This window comes from Schistocerca nitens, chromosome 6, assembly GCF_023898315.1.
Source record: "Schistocerca nitens isolate TAMUIC-IGC-003100 chromosome 6, iqSchNite1.1, whole genome shotgun sequence".
Lineage (NCBI taxonomy): Eukaryota > Metazoa > Arthropoda > Insecta > Orthoptera > Acrididae > Schistocerca > Schistocerca nitens.
In genome coordinates, this window is record NC_064619.1 from 127,822,686 (window position 1) to 127,830,447 (window position 7,762).

Genomic DNA, 7,762 nt, shown 5'->3' on the forward strand with positions numbered 1-7,762 from the left:
TAAAAACTAAGTATCATCGGGGATAGGGTACAATCCCGTTACACTGTCTTCTCAACTACTGCTTGCCTTTCATTTCCTTTACTCTTATAACAGCAGTTTGGTTTTCGTTCAAGTTAACCTTTCGCTATCTATATTTTGCACATGCGCCTTTAGAATTTCAAAGAGGTGTTCCAGTCAACATTTTCAAAGCTTTATCTAGATCTACAACTCCTATAAACATAGCTTCACTTTTCAGCCTATCTTGTAAGATAAGTCTGTAATGTTAGCTCTATATTCGCACCTGTGTGGATTTAATAAATATTTAGAATTGAAAGTAAATTGTTTTTGAAATAAGGTCACATCACATTGACGACAGCAAGAAAATATTTGAGTTATGAAAAATTAAGTTTCAGAATTACTGAGCTAAGATCTCGTTCTCCTCTGTCACCTAATATTTTCAAAGCATTAAATGCTTGTCATCTTCATTGAAATGAATGCTCAGAACCAGTAGTCTTTCTTAGAGAGGCGATAAGTCTGGTGACACAATAACCTGTGAATGTTTAATTTTAAATGAACCAAATGATTTGCGTGATAATAACAGTAATCGGACTTGGTAAAGAACATTAGATTGCAGGAACAACTTGTAGAAATGAAAATGCATAAACAACGATAGCACGCTGATGGCGCACTATCGTTGCGTCACTAAGCCAACCATTTCTACCAAATTTGACAGGCTGTACATTAACACATGTCTCATAAAATATTATTAAAATGAATCAGGTACATGGTTAATGAATGGGAACATAGTTAAACGTATTTCGGCTATTATTGTGGGAAGAGCACAGAACGTAACTGATAAATGACCTTACAGCTTGGTGGTCGGAACAAGAGAGAGTTGACAAGGATAAGACTTTTCGTTTATCGCGTTTCTTAACAAGAATCAGAATAAATCGGAAAGGATATTAATTAATTACATAGAGATTAATTCTGTTTCAAGCATACGGTTCTATCTATGACATAGTTAAATATATTGATTCTGTACAAGCCGTAGGATTCAGTATTTCATCACGTATTCCAGAATTTCTCCAGAAACTTAACTGATTTTCTCGAAGGTCGGCTGCTACCAGGTTTTCCATTCTTCTGTAAATAATTCGTCCCAGTACTGCAACTATGAATTTTTAAACTGATGTTCTGTGATATTCGCACCTGTCCCTACCTCCTTCCTCTGGAATTGGAATTATTTCATTCTTCTTTAAATCTGATGGTACTGAGTCTGTCACATATGTATTGCGTGGCAGATGGAATAGTTGTGTCATGGTTATCTCTCCCAAGGAATTCAATAATTCTGGGGTAATGTCTCTTGCTCCATAGGCATTGTTTCTACCCTTTCAGTGTTCTACCAAAATATTCTCGCAGTAGCAGATCACGCATCTCATCTTTATCTACTTCCTCTTCCCTCCCTATAACACCAATCTCATATATGTTTCCCTTGCACAGCGCTTCTACGGCTTCTTTCCGTCTTTCAGCCTACACTTCTACGCTTTCTCCAAAGGTCTCCCTAATTTTCCTAAACGTGACACCTATTTTTGACACAGTCACGCATGCTTCCGGACGTTCCAGTTTACCATTTCGCAGTCCCTGTCAGTCGCATATATTTCAGTTGTGTGTATTCCCTCTTGCCTGATAAAGTTGTTGTATGTTTACGTTTTCTCCTTAAATGAATTAAATTCAGTATTTCGTGTGTTGTCCAAAGATCTCTACTGGACGGAAACCAGAGCATCACAGATATTCATAAGCGCTTGTGGAATGTCTACGGTGACAGTGAATAAAGCACGGTGAGTCGCTGGGTGAGGCGTCTGTCATCATCTTAACATGATCGTGCAAACCTGTCCAATCTCACGCGTGCCGACAGGGGGCACACAACTGTGACTCCCGCAATGTTGGAACGTGCGGCCACTCCCATTCGAGGTGGTCGACACATTGCAAACGAACACCTCGCTGCACAACTGGACGAGATGCCCTCCCATTACAACAGTGATGCAAGTGAAGCTGCAATGTGATGAAATCGTAAGTGATCAACTGTCATGTAAAAGTCTTTCACGCTATTTTCGCAACACACAACTGATGCAAAACTATGCGCATCCTATACAGGCTGTGATATCATACATAGTCAACCACAAGGAAGAAAACCAGCAGAAGACATCACTGACTTCGATTTTTGGCCTTCCACTGCCTCCCCCCTCCTCCTCCCCCCCCCCCCCCCCCCACCAAATGCTTCACCAGCCGCTACAGTAACAAACAACGGACAAAGAGTTCTAGATTAATCTAGTTTAAGACGGTTTAGTTTTAAGTAATATTTCTATGTGTGTATGAATGTATAAACGGCTGAAGATGAACAGAGCATGTTCGAAACGCATTGTATTATGTTAGATCAAACATAACACAAAAAATAAAAAAAAAAGTGACCGGTAGCAGAAATTACAAATAAATAAAAATCCTCCCACCCCACAACGACCAATTCTCAACTGTACTGCACTACCCTCTGGATATTGAAATAACTTTAGTCGCCGCCACATAAATGCAAACGAACTTCTTCTCCTTGGCAACGCAAGGTCTCACACATGGCTGCGCACTCGAGAGGTGCTCACAGAATTTCAATGGTCTGTTTATCCTCATCCACCTAACAGCCCAGAGCTCACACCTTCCAACTTCCATCTGTGTGGCCCAATCAAGGATGCACTCCGCGGCAAGCAGCACGGGGATCATGAGGAGGTAATTGATGAAGCAGGACTTTGGCCCAGACATTGACCAGTATAGCGGTAACGTGCTGGCATACGAGCCCTCCAAGTAAGGTAGCGTAAGGCCGCCGCACTGAACAGAGATTACACTGAAAAATAGCATTTTGTAGCCAAAAGAGTGGAGAATAATGCGGTGTATTGGAAACCAGAATAAAACCGACCTGCTTTCTGAAAAATAATGTGTTGCATTGAAACTTCCTGGCGGATTAAAACTGTGTGCCGGACCGAGACTCGAACTCGGGACCTTTGCCTTTCGCAGGCAAGTGCTCTACCAACTGAGTTACCCAAGCACGACTCACGCCCCGTTTTCACAGCTTTACTTCCGCCAGTACCTCGTCTCCTACCTTCCAAACTTTACAGAAGCTCGGTCCGGCACACAGTTTTAATCCGCCAGGAAGTTTCATATCAGCGCACACTGCACTGCAGAGTGAAAATCTCATTCTGGAATGTGTTGCATTACTTATTGTACTCCCGTCTTAATATCTTTCCTTCCCTTCCTTTTCCTATTATTGAATTCATCATTGCGACTACATCTGCGCCTCCCTTAATTATCTGACCTAAAGGGAAACTTAGATACTTACGTCTCCACATCATCAGAGAGCCTTCTCTGAAAGACTGAAAACCTTTCGGCAAGCTCAGCAGTGGATGGCTGTGGACTTCTCCCTCTACTTAAAGTTACGAACGCAAATAAAATGTAACGGAGACAAATGAGCAGCGCCTGACTATAAAGCGCTTCGCGTGTCGAATGCCGTATCGCTCTGTTACCAGTGTGAAGAGCAACGGTACACTCCTGCCAGTGACGGCCGAGGCGATAATCCGAAAGAAAAGCCGAACCGGTCCCCCTCTGAACGGCGCTCTCTGATCCGACAACTTATGTGGTATGCTGACGCTACGGTGGAGAGGCGACGCTATCTGGAAGGGCGACGTACGAGAGATCGGCTCAGGCTGCAGGCCTGACGATTTAATTGCGGCCGCGCGTCGGGGCCAGGTGGTCTGGCGGCGGGTGGAACGTGGCGCGGCCTCACCGGCGGAACAGATAAGGTGCCAGAGGAATTCCGTAAAAGACGTACATTTACACATTCAGGATCGACGTGAAGTACGCGTGCCATATTTATTAAAACATCCAGACAGAAGGTCGAAGGAAAAAGTTGGTAAGTATGAAAGGAACTCAGCAAGGAATGAAGAGAAATCAATACCGCCGAGTTTTAACGAGGAAGCTGATACTATCAGTAGTGTCTGGCCGCGTAAAAGTTATCAGAGTTCACATTCTGCTACAAAGCATAGCGAACTCGTAGCTTAGTAACTGGTCTATGGCATTCACTTCGTGTCTAGTATACAGGACAACGTTTCGCTATAGTTTGTAGATGTACCTATTGTAGCGTAAATATCGATGTTAGCTAAATGGCCTCATTCGGACCATGTCTCTTTGATAAAGAATACACTTTGCCGACTTTCTACTAGGTATAACGGTATTTTTATCAGCATCACTTCTTACATTTGTGAGTCACTAACAACATTTTTTTTTAAGAGTGGCGTCCATGTTCATTGTTCATTCTCATGGGCCAAAAGGAAATAAAATCCAAATGACTCAAGGCTACAGAGAAATCAGTAGATCAGTAATTCGAGAGGAGTAGCCCGAAATATGACTTTCACCATAAAACTATGTTATCACATATACTTTTGTCACAAAATTTACGATTTTCACTGACACTGTCACCTCCCAAGTTTTTACGATTTTTTTTGTAATAATGGCAATAGAACTAATGCGATTAACTTCAGCAAATTTATTTTTAAATATTACATTTTTCGAAACTTATTAAGTCTCTTCATTTTTACACTGCTCCGTGTATACACAACATGGTCCGAATCACGTGAACAAATTTTGAGGATAGGCCTCTCACGTCAAGACAAGTAAAAAATGTTCTTTAAGTATATGTTATTTGTAAAAATGAGTGTATTTGCTTAATTCGTAGGGTAAATGATTCATTTTTGTATTTTTATTCGAGTTACAATTTAATTGCATGTTGGCTGCCGGACCAACTCAGTTTAGGGAATTACGATCATGTTTACACTGTTGTGTTTAGTAAGCATGTAGAGAACATCTCCGCATGGGCTTTGCTAAGGGGGACAATAGTCTTTGATTAGATTCGTCTATGGCTGGCTTTGAATGAAATGGAAACATTTTAATTATTTGTTGTGATTTACTAACACCACAGAACATATTTAATATATGAACTATTGAGCACGTTGTTGCACATACAATCTAAAATCTGCAGAATTGTTGCTACAGCATGTTCGTGCAGTTAGCTCGTAAACCAAATACACCTGGATATATAAGATTTCTTACTTCAGTAGAGTAACCTATCTCTCAATTTTTAAAACGTATTTGAGAATCGCTCAGTAGAAGCATTTCGCATAGTTATGGGAGCCTTTGCTTGTACCTTTTTATCATTCTCATGATCATCTTCGTGCATTAGGTACTTCTGCTGGGTGCCAGCTTCAAACTTTTATCTACGTATTATTTGTCAAAAATATGAGTAAATCAGAGCTCAGATGGTAAGTCAGTGCGAAGTATAGAAACGAAGGCCAAAATACAGGAGAATGTACAGAAGGGGTTTACAAAGGAAACGAATGTGATGACGATATTATGGAAAGGAAAGGAAAGGAATGGAAAGGAAAAGTAAACGAAGGTGAGATGGGAGCTAGGTTGATCTGAGAAGAATTTGACACAGTACTGAAAGACATGAGTCGAAACGAGGCACCTGGAGTACGTGACATTCCCTCAGAATCATTGAGACCCATGGGAAAACATCCATAAGTAAAGTACTCCACCTAGCGTACCAGATATATAGAAATAAATATCCAGTAAACATGGGCTCTAAACTGCATATTTTAAGAGCTATGACATTTGATCATACTCGATTCAGTGAAACACATGTCTTCTAATGGAAGCTCTTTGCTTTCCATACTTTGTGAGGAGGTAGTATGGACCAAAAGACGTAAAAAAAAAAAAGAAAGAAATGTCGAGGACACATGGACTTTAAAGTGCATACCTTAAGAGCTATGAACACTTGTTCATCTTAAATACTCTGAAACAAATATTTTCTACTGAACAAGTGCTCATGGCTGTAAAGGCACGCATTTTAGAGTCCATGTTTCCTGGACATTTTTTTTTCATGTTTTGGTGCAAGGAACCTATCCTCAAGGTTTTAAATCTTCGTTCTGAAACGCCCTGTAAGAGGTAGCTGAAAGACCATAGGCTTCAAGTAAAACGTAATAAATCGTAGCTGAAAGACCTTCGGACTTCAAGGAAAACGTAATAATTCCAGTTCTAAAGAAGACAGGTACCGACAAATGTGAATATTTCCGAATCATGGGTTTCATGTCATGGTTGCAAAATACTGACAAGAATTATTTACAGAAAAAAAACAAAGACTGGTAGAAGTCGGCATCGGAGAAAATCAGTTTTTGTTCCAGAGAAATGTAGGACTACGTGAAGCAGTACTGGCCCTACGACTTACCTTAGAAGATAGGCTGAAGGAAGGCAAATCTACATTTATAATTTAGAGAAAGCTTTTTACAAAGTTAACTAGAATAGACTCTTTAAATTCCTAAGATAGAAGTGATAGAAGAAAAACGTTATCAGCAACTTGTTCAGAAACTGGCCCGCAGTTAAGAGTCGAAGGACATTAAAAGTAACCAGTTACAGGAAAGAGAGTGAGACAGGGTCGTAGGCTATCCCCAATGTTATCGAGTTTGTACATTGAGCAAGACCGAAGGAAGTAAAGAAGAAATTTGGAAACGGAATTAAAGTTCAAGAAAAAGAAATAAAAGCCTTAAGTCCATTCCATTCTGCGCCGAGACTCCGAGGTGCTAACTTCTTTGTAGTCGCTGCGTGCTGTCTTCTTGGACTTCCATGTCTAGTGTCATTAAGTCACTTATGTTCGTGCTACGTACTGCTTGCTGCTATACAACAGTAGAGCACCATAATTACCCACAAGAACCAAATAAAATATTCCTAAAAATGGAAAGTGTGCCCTACGGAGAAGACGGCTACCTGCACCTTGGTCGGCAACTGGGCATCAGCCGATGACAGACCAGCAGCCAATGCACTCAGCAGTCGTGGAGGCTGCGGATGTTCTGAGTGATTTACCGACTACGCCAACATCATCTCATCTGGCAGTGGTGTCGTACAGAAGCGGACCAAGGGGTGTAAATGGGGACAGACAGGCAGCACTCCCAGTGGAGTGGTACGGCAACCAACCAAGGTAAGTAGACGAGGCTTTGCAATTGGAGCGGCCTGCAGCTCTACAACCATCCCTGTCAGCATGTGCCGGGTACTTCTAGCGTTGCCCCGTCTCGCGATACAACCAATACTTGTCCATCTGGTCCGTCAGCTTACGCAGTGAATAAAAAATGAGCGAGTCAGTGACACACGCCCTTTCCGTACATACACTCCTGGAAATGGAAAAAAGAACACATTGACACCGGTGTGTCAGACCCACCATACTTGCTCCGGACACTGCGAGAGGGCTGTACAAGCAATGATCACACGCACGGCACAGCGGACACACCAGGACCCGCGGTGTTGGCCGTCGAATGGCGCTAGCTGCGCAGCATTTGTGCACCGCCGCCGTCAGTGTCAGCCAGTTTGCCGTGGCATACGGAGCTCCATCGCAGTCTTTAACACCGGTAGCATGCCGCGACAGCGTGGACGTGAACCGTATGTGCAGTTGACGGACTTTGAGCGAGGGCGTATAGTGGGCATGCGGGAGGCCGGGTGGACGTACCGCCGAATTGCTCAACACGTGGGGCGTGAGGTCTCCACAGTACATCGATGTTGTCGCCAGTGGTCGGCGGAAGGTGCACGTGCCCGTCGACCTGGGACCGGACCGCAGCGACGCACGGATGCACGCCAAGACCGTAGGATCCTACGCAGTGGCGTAGGGGACCGCACCGCCACTTCCCAGCAAATTAGGGACACT